This window comes from Notolabrus celidotus, chromosome 5 (assembly GCF_009762535.1).
Source record: "Notolabrus celidotus isolate fNotCel1 chromosome 5, fNotCel1.pri, whole genome shotgun sequence".
NCBI classification, from domain to species: Eukaryota; Metazoa; Chordata; class Actinopteri; order Labriformes; family Labridae; genus Notolabrus; species Notolabrus celidotus.
Window position 1 is genome coordinate 31961638 of NC_048276.1, and position 19450 is coordinate 31981087.

At 41.3% G+C, this 19450-nt stretch overlaps 1 protein-coding gene across 1 annotated transcript in view; it reads right to left on the reverse strand.

The window, feature by feature from the left end:
* sgcd (sarcoglycan, delta (dystrophin-associated glycoprotein)) overlaps positions 1-19450 on the reverse strand; it is a 195706-nt gene that overhangs the window by 95985 nt on the left and 80271 nt on the right. The window lies entirely within an intron of this gene.

The following is a 19450-nucleotide window of genomic DNA, read 5'->3' on the forward strand; positions in this document are numbered from 1 at the left end:
CATTCATGCACAAGACGTGACTCCTCACAGTTCCCTTCTGTCTCCAGCCAATATGACGCAGAGCCATGATCAGGAGTAACTGGCTGGATCCAACACCTGCAGTTTTATTTCTGACATCTGCAGTTTGATACCAAACACCTGTTATTTATCTGTGTGGCTAGATGGCTGCATGGGGAGACATTAAAGTTTGCTGAGACATGGTGTGTGTTGATGAAGAGATGTTATTTGCTTCGCACTCACAGATAACGCAGGTACAAACTCCGATCACTGTTCACAGATCATATTACAAACATAACACTCTCTCCACAGCTGATCAGCTAACTCTAATCTCTGTTAATCTGTTTTAATGCACAGATGGTGGTTGATATTGAACTCCAGCATTAGCATTACAAATAGTGGCATATAGAGCACACGTTGCATATGTAAACAGAATAAAAGGCTCATGCTGTTTGTTGTTATCACATAGAAAGATGAGGTTGTACTAATGCAAAAAGTACTTTTAAACCCACGCTATAAATGTACAACTCTAACTTTGTAATAGGTTATTCACTGTCAGCTCAGAGACAGGCTACATTGGCTGCAAGGGGATGGCTATGCAAATGACTTTATGAATTAAGTCCACTTAATTTTTTTTGGTTTTGCCATTGGACACTCACTTTGTGTATCATAATGTCGACAAGATGAGCAAATAATCACAAACAGAGGTAAGGATTCCTGAAAATTGTATTTCTAGAGTGAAGTATTTTGGGAAACTAGAAAAAAACGCCAACAAACTAAAAATGTTGCACTCTTTCCAATAATCAGACTCCTCTTGATAAAAGTCATCTTACCTTGCAGGACATTGAAGTTGCTTTTCTAGGTATGCTTCTTGGTTTGATATGTCTTGGTGTGTTACACAATTACTGAGCTAAATCTAAAAATAACCTTTAAAACACAAAAGGTGCCACAATAACACAAATAACCACACAAAGAAGTGGTGGACCAGCAACTCCTCAGTTCTTAAGATAAAAGCCTAGTTTGTGTCTGTGGTGTCTGGCAGCTTTGAGGCCTCAAAGAGAGCCATGTAACTTTTGTTTATTGCAAAAAAGGATCTTACTCTGCAGGGCTCCTTTCAGGGCTGTAGTCAGACTCTTAGAACAACAGTGTAAGTCAGCAAGCACTTTCAGTGGACATACATTGTTTGGCTCCATTGCTTCTAAGGATTATGCTTCAGCCTTTACAGCACTGACTGCTGCAGCTCCTTACTGGCAGGCCTCCCTGCATCCACATACACACATCTACAGATGACCCTGAATGCAGCATCTTAACTGGTCTTTAACCAACTAACTAACCACTAGCATCAGCTTCAAAAACCCTGTTGCTCGTATACAGAACAGCAAAAAAAAAAACGGCTCGTGCCCACAATCCCACCTGCTGTGCTTTGCAAATGAGGCGTCTGGTGGTCCTCCCATCAGGATGGGGCCCTGAGTCGCCCACTAGGCGCTACTCCTCTGTAGTCCTTCGGTGGTGGAATGAATTACCAAACTCTATTTGATCCCTTTCTACCTTGGAGAATATGATAAAGCTCCCTCTGCACTTCATGAAATTGATGCTTGTGATGATATTGAAGATGCCAGGGTTACCAATACTGATGATACTGTGTGGATGCTGCTAAGACTTACTGGGATGCAATGTGTACAAAAAAGCTTAACGTGCAACTTTACTCAACTCCATCTCATCCGGTTAAAAGTACTTAATTCGCCTGACTGACCTGAAGTTCTTTTTCCAACCCTTCCCCAACATAATTACAACTTCTATGAGAAACAAGTTGAGTCAGAGTTAAAACTGCATCCTGCACTAATTCAATAAGTCAACATTTTCATATTTTTTGCTTGGTCTTGTTTACTTTTTCTGACAGGAGCCCAAAGGAGAAATTTAGTTTCTCCCTGGAAGCAGAGCTCGTTTAAACACTGAACTCGTATGCATGCAGCATTTGGAAAATTAAGTGAAGTATTTTAAGGTGGCAGCAGGCGTAGAATATTATAGCAGCAACCCCAAGGCTAGGAAGTGACAGAATGAAATCCTCTCTCAGCAGCAAAAAGCACACACGTCTAATTTAATGTCGGCAAACAGAGAGAAAAACAACATCCAAAATCTACAAAATGTTCCCCTAAAATCATATGAAAGAAAGCAGAGGATGTAGTTTAGCACCCTAACAGTGGATCGATAATACAATAGCAGTGTTTCAGTTGTTTTCATGTCTCAGTCTGTACCTGAACAGCAACACACCACAAAGTGTTAATCAGCAAAGATAAGAGAGGATCGGCTCTGAGGGAAACAGGACTAGTGAGGCTGACCCTTCACTTTCCAGCCATTAAATGTATTATATAAAAACAGCTGCACCAGATAAGAGACATCAGAGGGATACAAGACCAAAAAAAGAGGAAAAGAAGCCAGCCCATGTGATCTCCTTTTGCAAATGCTTTTTTCTCTCCCTGCTGTGTTTGATCCCTCAGGTTCTGATGAGCAAATGGAGATCAAGACCCCTGGAAATCCCAAAGTAACCAAGGACTGTTTTCAAGCCTCCTCCATGTAATCCTTCCCCCCACTGGGTAAAAAGTATTAAAATCCTCACACAGTGGAGGCAGCAGGGGGGGTTGAGTCCTGGACGTGTGCTGATTGTGAATTATCCCCAGGTGGAAATCAGCAGGCCTGTCGGAGACGGCCGGCAGACGTTATTTAAACTCAATTTCTGACTCTTTGATGACGTAAAGCAGCTGTAAGAAAGGAAACATACTTTCCTCTACTTGGAGGTTCTGCAGTGAATATTCTTGGATTCAGGTCCTCATAGACATTCTGATATGTATCAGAGAAAGCTAAGGATTCACGTGGACTCTGAAATGTATAGCACACACTCAGTGAATCCTCCCACAGGCCGACTCATATCTGACTCTGGATAATCAGAGGACGCACAATAGCTGAAAGCAATGTTATCTCTGCCTCTTGATTCCACACATCTTATTCTCTTTGGAGAGGTCTGACACACTGACAAAGAAGTGAATCTCAGAAATGCAGCTTTGTAGGCTCTTGAAATTAGCAACGTACTTCAGTATGTTTTGTGATGATTCTTTTAAACACATTTATTTTAAATTAATGGTGAAAATGCAGAGATTTGAATCCCTCTGCTCGATTGTAAACAAAGAAGTGACAGACGTCAGCTGTGATAAACAAAGTGGAGATCGTTCTGTCCTGTTAAAGACACAGTGAAGAGATTTTAAAGTGTTGACTCTGGTGACCCATTTGGATGGAATAGGTAGCGTTTCTCCAGGATGAAGACTACATTTCCAGTGAGCACGATCACCCACTGTGGTAAAGTAGTGTATCTTTTCAATACTACTTTTCTTTGTTCAAGACAACTTTTATCAGGATGCAGTGATGAGGTCATGCATTAATCTGTAGCTAAAGTCAAATTATGGACTGCAAAGTAACAATGACTAAACTTTGTAAACTCTGATTTATTACCGTTAGTTAGGTTATTAAAGGTGAGCAGGCAGACTGGTTTAATGTTACCCGTCACAGCCCCGGTGTCATGATGTGAGCATCGGTGTGTCAATAAATGTCTGAATAACTATGCACACGGTTTAACTCTTTGGTCCTCAAAGAGCAGTGAAGCATTCACATGCCGGCATGTTCATAGAGGTTAAGCTCTTTTAACTTGCAAAGCCCTGGTTGTAGAGGTTCTCAGTCTACTTCAACAGAGGATATCAGTCATCTGTTTGATAATCCTGCTCCAGTATCAGAGGTGAGGAAAAAACATTATGTCAAAATAATTTTTTTTAGTGAAAATAAACTCCTCCTGCTTGATATCTTACTCTCACTGACAAACTTTACCAGCAGAACTCTGAACAGAGAAACTTCAGGAGGAGTGATGAATATCCACTCAGCTTCATTCACAAAAAATCCGACCTGAACACAGACACTTCCAATGTTATGGCTGATAATTTCATTTACGTCATGAAGAGACATGAGTAAAATATTAACACTATTTCAAAAGCAGTTCAAAACTCCTCACAGTGCCTTTACAGAAGCAAATATTAGACTCATGATGAAATAATGCACAAGTTGGTTTAATTTTCAGTTACCCATCACCCTTTAAAAAAATCACAGTTCATCTTCTTGAAATGTCTAGATCATTTCTGGAAATTTTCTTTGACTGCAAAGATGCTGAAAGTTTGAACATGGAGGATGACTTGAGAGGCAAGAACACTTCAGTGAGGAGCTCAAAATGTGATATTTAATGTATCGTATTCCATTAATGTGAGTGAATCATTAAAGTTTAAACAGAATGATGAAGGTAGAGTTTGGTCTGACTCAAAGAAAGAAAGACTGGGTTTCATGGTTTCAGCACCACGGACAGAGACACAGGCAGGAACACTACGACACACTCATCAATAAGGTATATATTTCATTTTAAACAGACTTCTTTTTTTTCATTTCTTCATCATTTAGATGTTTTGGACAACATTTGACATCTACGCCAGCTCTGATAACATTTTTCACTTTAAACAAGTGAAATTTGCACTTAACCATTCACTAGAATCCAAATTTTGTCTTCAAATGTATTTTTTCATTGACTGCATGGTTGTTGATATGTTGTAATTAGTTTTTTATGCTCTTGGTGCAAGGTGAACTTCTCTGTGAGGACAACAATAATTATTTTAAAAGGCATCAAACCTCCAATCACACCTCTGTCCTCTGCATCTAAATGTTGTGTTTGTAATGCTTACTGTACCACATCACATGACTTCAACAGCTCATTAAGATCATACGTTTAGATATGAAGCTTGTATCTTCATGTATGTCATCACTGATCAAGTTGCAGTAGTTGATGAGATGGCAGCGTACCTGTCAAAATGACGATGATTCATAAGCGCCTGACATCTTAATTTGCTGCCAACTGTGGAGTAAACTGTACAGACATGTGAATGAATAGTGGTGCTTTCTGTGGTGGTGGGTATCAAGTGGATTGCTCCCAGCCTGGCCCTGAATGAGTCACCAGCAGAGAGAAACAAACTGTTCATCTCAGTCATGCTGACAAGACATCCTTTTCTGACAGGGCCGCTGACAATAAGACAGAGACACTTCAAGTATTTGAAAAGCAAATCTCATCATCCGTTTCATGTTGCATGTCCTCAGAGTCTGGGGATTCTTTCAGTGAAACAAAAGGTGAATACACACGCAGAGCGTGAAAAGAAGACCCAAAAGAAGACTGTGTGATAACAGTTGTGTTTTGGAGCTCTGTCTCTTTACTTTGCTAATCCATCTGCATCCGTCACTCAAATCACAATCTTTTCTTTGTGTATGAAAAACTGCAATTAGACCTGACTGAAACCACAGAGCACAGCTGCACTGTTTGCAGCTTCTTTTCTGCCTCTTCTTTCTTTTCATGCTCTGCAGTGAGCAGAGCGCTGCAGCCGCCAGAGCCAGGCGAGCGGGCATGAATAATTCAGGAGCGCTCTAACAGGACAGACACCTCCCAACACTCAGGTGTGCCTCCATACCTCCACTCTATCCTCTCCACTGCTTCTACCTCCTCTCCTTATTTTCTCTTCTTCACCTGCTGCCTTTCATCCTGTTAAATCCTTCAACTGGGATCACTCCCCACGTTGATCATCCTCTTTGTCCGTTTTGGATTCCTCTTGCCTAATCTCTTCTCGCTCATCTCTGACAGTTCTCTCTCTTTCTCCCCTCCCTGAAATTCTTACCTTACCTCTCACTCTCTCTGTCCTGCTTTCCATCGTTCCTGTTTCCATCCTTCCACTTTTTTCTGTGTCAGTTCAGATCAGCTGTAAGCCGCTATTTTTAGCTACTCTTGTCTAAAACAGAGGCAATATAGATTTTCTCTCACAGCATCAGTGTTTGGGGTGTTACCTTGAAAGGACAGCTTTGCAAACTACCAATTACCTCCGAATTGGAGGATTTGAACCAAGACAAAGAAGTACAGTTTTACACCAAGTAGGAGGACATAGTCACCAAAACAACATCCAAACACATGGAAATTTGTGAATGAAGAAATGAAGAGCAATAGACTTCAGAGTTAAAAACAGTTTTCAATATCGTGATTTCGTTTGAGCTGCAACCTGGTGATTATAAATGAAGCCAAAGAAGAAGCGTGAAAAACTGCAGTTCCACGTGTGTCCAGTAGAGGTTTCCTTCGATCGCACAGGAAGTTGCCTAAACAGTCATGTTACAACGCCTTTTGTACAGAAGAATGAAACGTGTTTACAGCTCTGTACAGAAAATTATTTCAGTCTGAATGAGAATCCTACACTCTGTGTTTGTTGTGTTTGAAATAATTGGTCATTGAAGGTGAAGGTGTCAGTGCGGAGAGTTCATCTCACATATACCCAAGTTTTCCCTCCCCACTTTCTGCCCCCACCTTAATCCCTTTCTTTACCTCTCTCTCCCTGTCTCTCTCTTTCTCTCCAAACAGCAGTTGCTGCAACAAGGACTAAATTGATCTATACTCAAAGCTGCATTGTCTCCACTGTCACCACTCTGTTTGCTTGATAGTTATTGAGAATTTATTGTGTGTGTGTGTGTGTGTGTGTGTGTGTGTGTGTGTGTGTGTGTGTGTGTGTACGTGTGTGTGTGTGTGTGTGTGTGTGTGTGTGTGTGTTTGTTTGTGTGTGTGTGTGTGTGTTTAGCTGGCTGCTCTGTTTACCTGGCTGTTGCGAGGTGTGTGAGCGGAGGACAAAACATCTGTCTTGTAAATAACGTTTGTGCCTGAGTTCCCTCTGTTATTCCTCAGATTTATCTGGCCCAGCTGGGCGTGCTGCAGCAGACAGAGGGGGGTCTGCAGAGTGAATATGAGGACCGATGTAACAGAGGATCTTTTTGTTCATATCTGCCCTCTGTCTGTATACATCACTGCTTCTTTATCTGCACCATCTACCCGCCTCTCTTCTCCCTCTGTCTCCATTTCTGAAGTCGACATCCTCAGTGAGCTGGGAGCGGCTCCTGTCAATAATGCAGAGCTCTTGGCCTATTATTGAGCATCTCCATCGATATGCATCAAGCCACCACCCGAGGCTAAAGCAAATATAGATGTCTCTGAGCTCTAGGGAAAATATTATAAGTCAGACATCTACATACTGCACACATAATCACACTCCAGCGTGTTGAAAGGTTAAATCCATGCCTGCACACTCCTACACACAGAAGAAGTTAGTTGGATTCAAGGTGTTTGGATGTTTATCTTCAAGACTAACAACATCAACTATAAAATGGGCAAACAATCGAAGGAAAGCTGCCAAAGGCTGTTTCTACTCTCTCTAAGTCTTATTTTTCTGCTAAACTTCTCTTTGATTAACTCGGTTTTCACACTTTAGCTTGTGAAAAATTGAAGTCAACATTATCTGCAGTTACTTCATGCTTTTAAATATAAAATATGTGGTTGTGTTTATCAGCAGAAAGATAATTATGTTTACAGTTCAAGATATGATCCTTGTAAACATAACAATTACAGAAAATGAGGCATAATTGCAGGCGTGCAGGAGAAGTGACCTGTAGGGTGCAAAGAAAGCAAAGCAACACCGGAACACAACAGGCATGGACATAACTGCCTTTGAATAATCTCTCTATATATAATGTTATGTATGTTGTAATAAAATAATCTCTCTCTCTCTCTCTATTTCTAGAACAATATTTATAATGTTATTTATGTTTGCAGACGTATGCACCATGGAAATGACCAGCTGAGTGAGAAAAAGTTGAGGCATGGTCTCTGGCATCCAGATGTTCTCCTGGGAACACCATCAGCAGTGATAATGTGGATATTTTCACTCAAATATTGTCTTATAATCACACGACACCAAGTTGTGATGTGTTGAAATGGTAAATTGGACACAAAGTCATCATCACACGTTGGGTGAAACAATACACTCAGATCACGATACAACACTATTCACAATGCTGGGCTCTTTTAACAGGACATGAAAGATGCTTCCACTAGATTGTGAAGTTACAGGAGCAAATTATAAATAAAAATCAAAGTTAAATGTTTTTACAATCCCCTGATGAGACAAAAGCTCCTACATAGTTGTAACATTGTCTCTTAAACCTTTCTCTCTCTGTGAAACCTGCAGGGCAGGTGTGGACACACTACTTTGATCAGCTCTTAGTTATGCTGCTATATGCTTAGACATAGACCTGGAGTCCCTGAGCTCCCTTGTCTCGTAGGTTCCTCTGAGCTGTGTAAACATCTGGATTTTACAGGCAATAACAAAGAAATACTAAAATGGTTATCAAAAAACCTGTGCTGCTCAGGTATCGTCTATGTGTGGGAAACACTGTTGATGCATCCACAACTGCAAATATTCACCTGGTGCAACAATGTCTTTACTACTCTATTCAGCTATAGATGTAAGAGACATCATGACATCCAATGAGAGAAGTCAAAGAGAAACAGCGCCCTCACCTGTCTGGAAGAGGGGCATCGGTATTAAGTTTCATCTCGTTGATTTGAGTCGTCCTTTATGTGTACTGACGTTCAGCTGTCAGGTGATGTACTACTCAGTTCCTATCAGACATATTCATGGCACTATAAGCAATCCCGCACAGAAAGAGGAGACTAATTTTCAACCAGGATTATCTATTTGTTCTGCAAGCAAAACCAACCAAAATTTTACACATCGAGGCTGCGACAAAATAAAAGACTCGAAATGACGGGACAAGACTGATAAGCTGAGGCTTCATTTCTTAGCTGCATTTAAAAAGGATTAACACAATCTGACCCCGAAGTGGGCCACAGTGAGAGTCCAACAAAGACTTTTATGAATATATTCTACTTTTGATAAACAGTCAAATCAAATTAATTCTCCAGGAGTCTGGATTATTGGGAAGTGTCCATCACAAGATGCTTAGATAGATCTGAGCCACATCCTACATGCCTCTTGGTTGATTTAGGGGATTCAGTTTGTTCTTCCATGACAGCATGCCAAACACCATGCCAACATTACAATCAGAAAAAAGCCTTTGTAAATAATGTAGCATTGCGGATTAGCACATTTAAATAACAGCTCATGTAAATCTCACCCTCCAGGCAGCTTAAACACTCCTCCAGTACATGTCAGCAAATAATACAGAGGCATGTGTTAGCATCAGGTAAACATACCACGACCCAGGAGAAGCTTCCTCCTTTATGCTCTCATTTACAGGCAAAACCTGCTTCAGTGTCTCCAATTGCAAATGAATACATGAAAGAGTGCTTCGGCCACCTGCAAACCCTCTGCCAGAAAGCACTCCACAAATAAAACGAAGGCCCATTGAGCAGCAACAAAGCGTCTCCTGCAATCCATTCCCTCTCCAGTCCTGCAGCACTGAGCGTTCTTTCAATCAGCCTCTGTTGGCCCTGTGAGGCTGCCAGGCAAGAGCCAACATGGCCAAACTCCAAGCTAATACATTTTTTCAATTGATCCGTTTGATAACAACAGAGAAAGTTTTCCCTCCAGTGCTACAGTCTGAGCACAGCAGCACCTGGAGCTCTTCCACAGGTGATAGCTGCAGCGTCATGTTGTAACACACAGCGATGGCTATCAGTGGAATTGGCTTTGGGATTGCTCTCCACAGCGAAGCCCCCGCGCCTCTGATTGAGGCCCTCAAAGCAGCAACCCATCATCCATCAACAGGATAGCAATGCAGATGGAGGAGGGGGGTTTTGGGAGCATAGAGAATGAAAGATGAAAGAATGGAGAGCAGGAGGGGGTATTGATAAAGTCAGGGAGAGATAAGACTGAGTGAAATAGATAGTTAAACACAGAGAGCAAGATAAAGGTAAAGAGAAAATGAGACGACGACGACGTGCTGGAGTGTAAATGAGGCGATGAAGACTCCAAGTGGAGTCAAGAGAGAGGGAGAGGAGGGACCGAAAAAAGAAGGTGGGAGGAAAATTAAGTGTGAGAGACTGAATTAGAGGCTGAAAAAGAAAAGATGGGATTGAGTTAGTGTTTGAAAAGCCATATTTTTCTGTCTGTTTGGGTTTAACATCCACTCTAAGCCTCTGTTTTCGGAACCCAAGCAGTCACACAAAGCTCTGCAAGGTGTAATTTAAAAAAAAAGGCAGCTTTACGTCGGAGGGAACGAAGCTTTTTAAAGCTGTTTCCGTGCGATCCATTCTAAAGCTTTCAGAAACAAAGTGTGATTGCTTGGCAGCTATTCAACGAAGCAGACTGTCTGTCGCCCCCAGCTGCCTCTGTGGAAATATGTTTTCATACGTGTACGGGAAATAACGATTGAGTCCAGAGCTGTCTTTCACATATTTTGTGTTGTTGACAGCTTTAAACATAGGAATCCTGATGTTGATGTAAATATTCAGCGGGACACAAAGCTACAGATCAGTGACTTTAGAAAGCTTGTACCAAAAGTGCGAGGGGATTTATGATTTTATAACTTGTGTGAAGAATTAACATTGACGTGATGTTTCAGCTCAGTTTGTAAAGTTGGATTTGAAACAATGTAAATGTCACTAATTGCAATCCTAAGGTTTTGTTGTTCCAACTTGGGACAGGTTCTAAATTTCGGAGATTCGTGGATATGACGAGGCACATGAATTTCGGTTTCTAAAAGCATTGTTAATCTTTCAGGTGAGAATTTTGCTACCCACAGAAGTTTGACTTATTTGCCTAGACCTGCTGTGTCGACATTGCGTCATTTGTAACACAGTCAACAAAGTTGTTGTTTTTTCCCCCCATGACATAACGACACTCGTAGGCTGAATTTAATCAGTTTGGGGTGCCTTTATTGTTTCTTGAGTGTCGACTGTAAGTTACTGACACATTATTTGTGAGTTCCCTAGTCTCCTTCCCTCCATTTTCTTCTGTTTCCCTTTCCCTGTGTGTTTTGTCTTGTTTGTCTGCTCACATGGAGATGGGGGTGGACTCAACCAACTTGCTGCAATCAAGTCTGTTTACCAAGCGTGGTGCTCAGCTCAGGCCCTCTTGAATTGTGTTTTTGAACTCTTTTTTTTCTCCAACCAATCGCCCAGCTCCAGCACCACAGCCAGTCACTCACCATCCATAACGCACCCTGGAAACCTGAACTCAAACTGCAAGTCCTTTCAATAAAACCGTGTTTTCAAAACTTCATCCTTGCCCTCACTACTGTGGGTCCTCAACTGGATTTGTTACAACATTATTATAAGTTCTAAGGACCTTATTTTGGTTGACTTTTAAAAAATAAATAGAATGACTCTCAATAAAGACCTTACATCAGCATTGTTAGACGGCAAACCTTACAACTCTGCATTGGGTCAAACCATTATGGTATAAATCCAAATACCCTGTTACACACATGACCTGTTGGTCAACAGTTGTACTTCATGATTACAGTCACAGAGTTGAAAGCATGGCTGTGAACTACTGGTCTTGGCACCTGTGTTGGTAAGGGATTGTAATGTCAGGTTTGTACCCTGAAACACATCACAGTGAGCGGTGTCCTCCTCCTGTACTACACGGAGACTCAGTGAGGGCTCTGAACCTCTGATTCCCTCCCATTTAATGATTGAGAACAGGAGCCGGTTACGGTGTCGAGTCCTTTCAGAGTCTCCGTCTCTGTTCACTCTGCCTGCGGCTGTCACATGTCAGTGTCACAGGCCAATAGATTTCCCATTAACTTCATCTTCATCTGGGACTGCCGGTGTGGCCTTCAGAGGCTGAAGGCTGCTCAGCATCAAGGTCTTCTCAGCGGCAGTGATTGACGTGTGAATACACACCCCTGCAGGCTCAGAGTGCCAGATAAAGAGGCAGAGCAAGGACTGTGGACTGTACAAGAGAAGCCATGGACGCCGCTGAACACACAAACACACAGAGGTTAAAACGATGGCTGCAGGAGGAGACATTAAACTATAATGAACCTAATAGATGTGTGCTGATTTGAAATTCTCTGAACTGCACACATCTCCACCTACGCCTTCTCGCTTCTTACTACTTTTTTTTATCTTGTCTTATAGCCTTGGACTGAATAAAATGTATGTTTTCATGGAGGGTTATCTACAAGTTTCCTGTATTTATCAACTTGTTTTACTAGTGTTGATAATAAACTGTGTTTTTCTTGTAACACCTTTTGTGGTGACCTTTTTGCTGTTATTAAACCTGATGCTACACAGAAAGGAGCAGAAGAGTGTCCTCATCTTCACCTTCACACATTGTTGAGAAATGAAGTCCCCACAGAGATAGACATACAGTAATTAACACACACATACACACACACACACACACACACACACACACACACACACACACACACACACACACACACACACACACACACACACACACACACACACACACACACACACACACACACACACAAAGTGTTATTGTGACAGTAGTAAAAGTGGTGCAATCATCTCCTGATTATTAAGTCATTACTGTGAGCTAATTGTAGGCGGTTATTGTTTTTATGGTTCTTGGAGCAGCTTTGTGATGAAGTTTCATCAGAGACAAAAGACATGCTGCTCAGTCACTGTCACAGCCTCGTCCGTCTACAGCAGCGTTTAGTTTAATATGTGTGATGAAGTTTTGATTCAGGGCTGCTGTGATGATACTCTGAGTGCAAGAGAACACGCCGGTCAGGAGTAGGGCTGTCAAAATGAAGTTTGAATATTCCCTCTGAAAAAAACACATAGGTTCGAACCATTAGAATATTTATATTTGTGCATTATGTCAATAACAGGTGGCCAAACTAATACAAGGAGACATAACTACTTGTATAGGTATTTTCATTTCAGATTTAACATGCCTAAAACATACCTACACATTACAAAACAAGTAAATGACCTAATGGCCTATACCGTAGCAAACACTCATCAATGTCACTTCTTGATCACCAACCAATCAGTATCAAAAAGGACTTCAGATATCAACGTTGTCAATAGTAATGGCAGAGGTCTGTAAAGGGGAGAAAGACACTTCACTAACTTTTTTTCCAAATAACACTTTCTAAGTCTAGAGCTGCTGCTGACACACTATCCTGTGTTTTTACAGTTTCCTGTTAAAATGCAGCAGAATGAAAGCAAATATGAAGCATACAGAGCATTTTAAATCAGGCCTAATGGATACAACTAAGGGAAGCAGAAATGCTGCAGGACAACTTTCCTTACCTAGAAACAGTAAACACTGGAGAGAAGTTATCTGACACTGTTGTGCAAAAACTGTGTCAAAGGACAGTATCCTCAGGAGATGCTGGTCATAACTTTGAATTACGGCACAGTGGTGCAGTTCAGTGAGCTCCAGCTGTCAAACTAATGTAGCGGGGTAAATATGTTGCTGCTTTTCTCTCAAAGTAAAACTCAGTAACAGTGATTCACACATGAGTACAGTTTTGAACTGGAAAGAAGGTCCTCAGGAGAAGCAGCTGGAAAGAAATTGGAGAAAATCTCCACCCCCATGGTTTGACTCTAAATATCAGCTCTGAGGCTGAGGAAGTATGTGTTGGTGTTGAAAGATCAGTGCAGGTTTGCATGTGTGTCTGATACATGCATATTGTTTGCAATGAGCTCACTACAATGACAGAGAGCATGTCTGAGATCAAATGTATTAGACATGATGATCCGTTTATAAAAATGGAGGTGACCTAACCCTAACCCTATTATTTTAGATCTAAACTGCAGCCAGTCACCAGGGGAAGCTCTGGGTGTTTTGGCTTCACTTTGGGGGTGCTGTTAGGCCATCTATGTTTTTACACAGTCTGTGGTTGAGGGTTAAAAATAGCGAGTAAACACTTCTCTGATCAACAAACACATTTACATATTTTGTTAGATTAATTACTAACCGGGCAAGCTAAAACAACAATCCTGTTTTCTTGACACATGCAGATATTGATGTTTTCCTGCACTCTAGGAGGCGGGAAGTTCAGCATGAGCTAAACAATCTCTTTGATCATTTTAAACACAAAGCACTGGAGCAGCCTTTAGCTAATCTGCAGGTTTCCCTCTTTGATAACCGTGTTAATCAAAGAACGACAAACCCCACCCTGCCTGGATGTCCCCCCAGCTGAAGTACAAAGATCCACTGCAGAGTCAACACAGCTCCTCCTTTGATCTACTCCTCCTCACTCCTTCAGCCTTCCTTTCTTTGGAGAAGAGAGTTTTAAATGAGCTCTTTGTGCTGCGCCTGAAGCTCCAGACGCCATCGGAGAGGCTTCCAATAAAGATCCTGCCCTCCTCTGCACCACACAGAAATTTACGATGCACAAACTTTCAGAGTCTCAGGGTCTCTCAGATTGAATGTCCTTGTCTTCAAGGCACCAGCGCCATCGCAGGGATGCAGACGGCTGGAAGGTCTCAGTGTACGCAGACAGAATGACAAGACGAGACAAACAATTCAATTTTCAGTTTTACCAAACTCACAGAATGCCTCTGGCTATCAAAGGACTTAAAGTTATATAGGAATTAAATCCCATTTAGTATGTACATTAAGACTTGTAATGGAAATCGTGAAGGGCATATTACTCTAGCTGACATCTTAACATATGAATGAGAAGCATCAGGCTTTCAACCAGCTCTAATGTTTACTCCGCCAAAGTAAAACTCAACACTCAAAACTGCTCAGCTGTGGGAAGTCATGTTAGCTAAAGACCAGTTTAATCCACTGGGAGGCAGCCCAAACAATATCCATTAGGAAAAACAAGTCACAAATCCAGAAGGGATGGAAATTCAAAAACACAGGCAACAAACCAAAAACAACATGTAGGTTAAAGGCAACATTTTAACTTCTAAGATATAGTTACACGATACCAATAAAATAGATTACATTTTAGACATTTCATATTAAATAAAGCAAAACAAAGACCTCAAGAAAGACAAAACAAACATCACTTAGTGCATCTGGGTGGATTGCTAAAGGGGGCGGAAGTCAAAGCTTTTGTTTCTGATGAACTGGATGTATCATACTGGATGCATAGGACAGCAGAGCGAGACAAACAAACAACATCAGATCAGTGCAAAATCATGTGAGTCTAAAAGTTTAAAGAGAGGTTTGACAACATGGACTGACAACTTTGAAATCATCACTGAGACATCTCTGAGGGTGGACTGATCTAACTCAAGTGAAAAGAGAAATGATGCTGTTAGTGTGGGCACTCAAGATCTGATTGGGAAAACATTAAACTTTGTTTCTTTCAGCACTTAACTCAGCTTCCATTATCACTCAGCTACATGATTTCCATCACCATCTCTGCTGTTTAAACTTGGGTCTTAGTCTGTGTTTTGGCTGAGGCAGAAATCAATTCAGGAGTGACTCATTTCAGAGCTGCAGTCATTTCACCATTAAGATCATTATGTATAAAAATTAAGTTATTGATTTGCAAATCTAGGCACTCAAATTATTACGGTTGGTGTAGCAAACTTGGCTTTGTTGGAATCTGTCCTTAAAAATCATGCTGTATATTCAATCACACTCACTTAAATTAACCTTATTTCTACCAGCCATTGAAAATACTGCCATGCTACTTTTCTGTTGTTTATGCTGCAATAAAATGACAAAATCGTCTTTATACATGCTTCTCAATCCAATCCTGCAGTGGATCCTGGAAATAAAAGTATATCGTTGATGGACATTTTTTTCAGGTGAACATGTGTGCAGAAATGAAGCCTGACAGTTAACAGCTCTGCCTGCATGTTATATATTTGATGCATGTATTCATGTCCGCATCCATGGTTTATCTAGCAAAGGCCCAGAGAGCAGCACGTTTTCATCCTCACACTCCTACATGCTCCAGCTTCACAGCTGATAACCTCTTTAATTGATCTGTTTCCTCTAATCTGGCCTTGGTCTGGACTGGCTGCAGTTGGCTGCATACACGCAGGCTTAGTGACGATGCTGACTGGAGATTGGAGAGATCAGGAGTACAGTGAGGTCTGAGGTTTGGAAAGGAAACCAAAATGGTTTATTGGGCTCTGATTGAACCCCTGCCCAGGTCTCTGGGGAACTGCACGGACAGATGCCAAACATTTTTCCTCACTTGTCCTCCATCCACACAGTGCCCTCCATCCACACAGTGCCCTCAACATCTCTGGAGTCATAGTCGAGGCTGAACAGGCTGTAAATATCTTGGTTATGATTTTTCTTTTTGAATCTATGATACTATACCATCTAAACAATAAAGCATACACCCTCATGCTAAACGCTTCCACTCCTTTTGGGTGCTCTCCTGGAGGGTTTAAGTGTTTTTGCAGTAAATGAAAAATGTTTACAGACTGTTACAAGACAGTTTTGGACTGAACAGCTCATTTCTTTGTTCATTCACACTTTTTGGGCTTGAGTTTTTGGGCTTTGAGTTTTAACAATTCATTCATTCTGATGATACTAAAACTAAGATATATTCCTTAATTTACATAATCAGGGGCATGGCCTAACAGGCACAATGTACAGGTATATTGTATCTGTGTGCCAGGAGGCTTAAAGCCTGCCTCAACTCCACCTCTTTGCCTGTTTGTTGGAGAATGGAAAGTTAGCGTTAGCTTTTCCAACATGTGGAGCACCATATTCGGGCTTCAAAAGGCCACTTCTGAAAACAATGAGTGACGTCACTGAGACCATGTCCATGTTTCATTCAGTTTATGGTCTGCTTGTCTTCACTCTGTGCCTTTCAAAATAAAGCTCTTCCTCTTAGTGCTTACAGACCTGGGGTACTCGGTAGTGATCTCTTGATATGCAGCTCTTATCTCTGCAGTCGTTTTCTGCATTTGCAGCACATTTGCTGTTAATGCAGTGGTTTTGGCTTCATGCAGCAGGCTCTCTCGTTTGCAGCTTTGTTTGGGACTTTGCCTTCTCTGAATGTTAGTTGTTTGGGCTGTTGCAGGTCAGTTGCTGTTTTTGACAACCAAATGCATACGCCACTTGATCAAACGTTACCAGGTGTGCTTATTTCTTGAGGGTTATAGGTCACTTTTGAATGCTTCTGAAGCAACACGACCAATCTAGACATTCCCCGCAAATCAGATCAGAAAGTAAACAAAATCAAAGTGAATGACTCAACTAATGCAGTTTTCATGCCATCACAGTCCATATGTTCCACAGCAGGAGATTCATACATTTTTCACTGACCTTGAAGATATTTTCTTAGAAATTGGATGGATGGTTCTGAATGTGAGTTTTTTCAAGGGATGTTTTCGTCATTTAAATAGCTAGTTTGCTGTTGCTTTACTTTTTCTGTGTGAGTGTGTGTGTGTGTGTGTGTGTGTGTGTGTGTGTGTGTGTGTGTGTGTGTGTGTGTGTATTTCTGTGAGGGCATCTGTCTGTGTCTGCTGTGTTTATGCATGAATTCCCTTCATTCAGTACAGTCCCATAAGGCAGAGATCAAAAGGCAGGGGTGGCAGATAAAGCTGACAACTTCCAGCCGTACTCATCCCACTTTCTTCAGACGGGGGGGGATTGGAGGCTGATAACATTTGGAGTGTGCACATACAATTCACCACACAACGTGGCAGACAACACTGAAGGGAAAGCTGCTGCCAAGAGTATTTTCCATGCATAACATACACCTTTCAGACACATGCAGAAACATATTAAAGAAAAATGACGAAAGGTGGAGAAAATGAAGGAAAGTCTGTGCCACTTTGTCTGTTTGTATATTTCCCATCTGAAAATAAATGTATTATTGCACTGCCACATAGCGATGCAATCCATAGGGACTGCAGATATCAATACATGAATACATAAACAGGTGAACGGATTGGATATTTCTCCACTTTCTCCTTTATTTGCCTCCTCACATGTGAGTAATGGCTGCAGAAAACGGCCGCTCTCCTCCTCTTAATCCCTGCAGGCGTCTGAATAAAGACGATGACAGGCCCGGATAAAGCATCACCAAATCTCTCGTATCCACTTTTTCCTTTTCCTATTAACCTTTATTCATCCAGAGAGGCTTTAACGAGAGATCTCCACTCTCCTGGCTATGTTTAGCTCTCTTGGCATTGAGCTGTTTGTTTTCTTTTAGTCCTTGGGGAATTTTAAGTGAAAAATAACTCAAACTTTTCCTTCTTCTGCTGTGCTTCAGATTCACAAAGAGGTACTGATAAAATATATATATAACTATATATATGCTATAATAAAATGATGCACCAGTCTCACCTTTTCTCACCTGGTTAAAAATGTGCTTACCAGCAACTTTGGCAGACTTGACTCTGTGGTATTTGGAAATTGTAAACACACATCCATCTGTACTATTTTTGAAAAACACACCATGATAATGAGGTATTCATGTCTGAGAAATGCTTTTGCTTTTTGTTTCTAACAAACTGCATTTTTTTCATGTCATTTTCAGTTAAAAGACAAAAACATAAAAGGTTTGGATGACAACTCCATTAGTCTCAAAGTGAGTAAGGGGGATACACAGATGCTGGCTGCAGGGAACAAGTGTTCCTCTCAGGTCCAAACCACATCAAAGGAGCCATGATTGGATTACTTTTTACACCTCTAAATACAAACTATTGTTTACAGCCGGGCATAATTTGGCTCCGATTCTGAACCATTTTCGAATTGCTAATTTTTATGTCGGCCCAGATTTCACCCCAATCGCACCCCTATCTGTGCAGTGTGCAGGAGGACATGAGAGCTGATCACAGCCCAATCAGCTGCTCCTGACCAGTGGGTTGAATTTCTGTCATGCTAAAACTTTTGATTGGCCTTCCACACTCCAGCACAGTGAAAGCAGATTCCCAACTTTTTTTTCTCATTGCACCTGCTTGAAATGACAGTGAGTCTCTAAGCAATACTGCAACATGTTGTCTACTTGTGTTGAAGTTTTCAAAGTAACCTAAGTGACAATCTTCAAATCTCGGTCCCAATTAAATATGTTCAGTGTGAGCACTCAGGTTGTACTGTCTGAGAGTCAGAGATGGGTAAACAATCTGTGTCCACCCTCACAGAGTGAGTCCACTCTCCACCACAACATTTATAAAGTCGTACAGTGTATGCCCGGGCTTGGACGACAAAGCCTAATCTTCGGCCAGAAGCTTTTTCTGTCCATTTGGGCGAGGAAACAAAGCGAGGAGATAAATTGAAGCTGAGACTTTGCAGTTATGTGCTGCTGAAGTTTTCATGTTTTTCTGTTACTGTTGGAGAAAATTTGTAGTTTGACCTTTTAAAAAGATTGAATAACCCGACCCAGTTAAATATAACTGACATTTTGAGTCCTTTCAGACTTTTAAGGTGAGTCACATCTGGTCTGCATCCTCATTCAGGTTCTGAGACTTTTTAAACTTTATTCTGAACATGACCGCCTGCTTGTCCTCCATCTACACCTCTGAGGTCACTCTTTTAACACCTAGCTCTGCACTTCATCCCAATAAATAGTTTTAGTTTCCTGTCCCTGACCATTTGCGTTTATCGTTTAAACCATTACAGGTTGACTACTCCTGTTTGCCTCCATACTGTCACTGTGGAAAATGGCAAAGCAAAGCAAAGGGAGT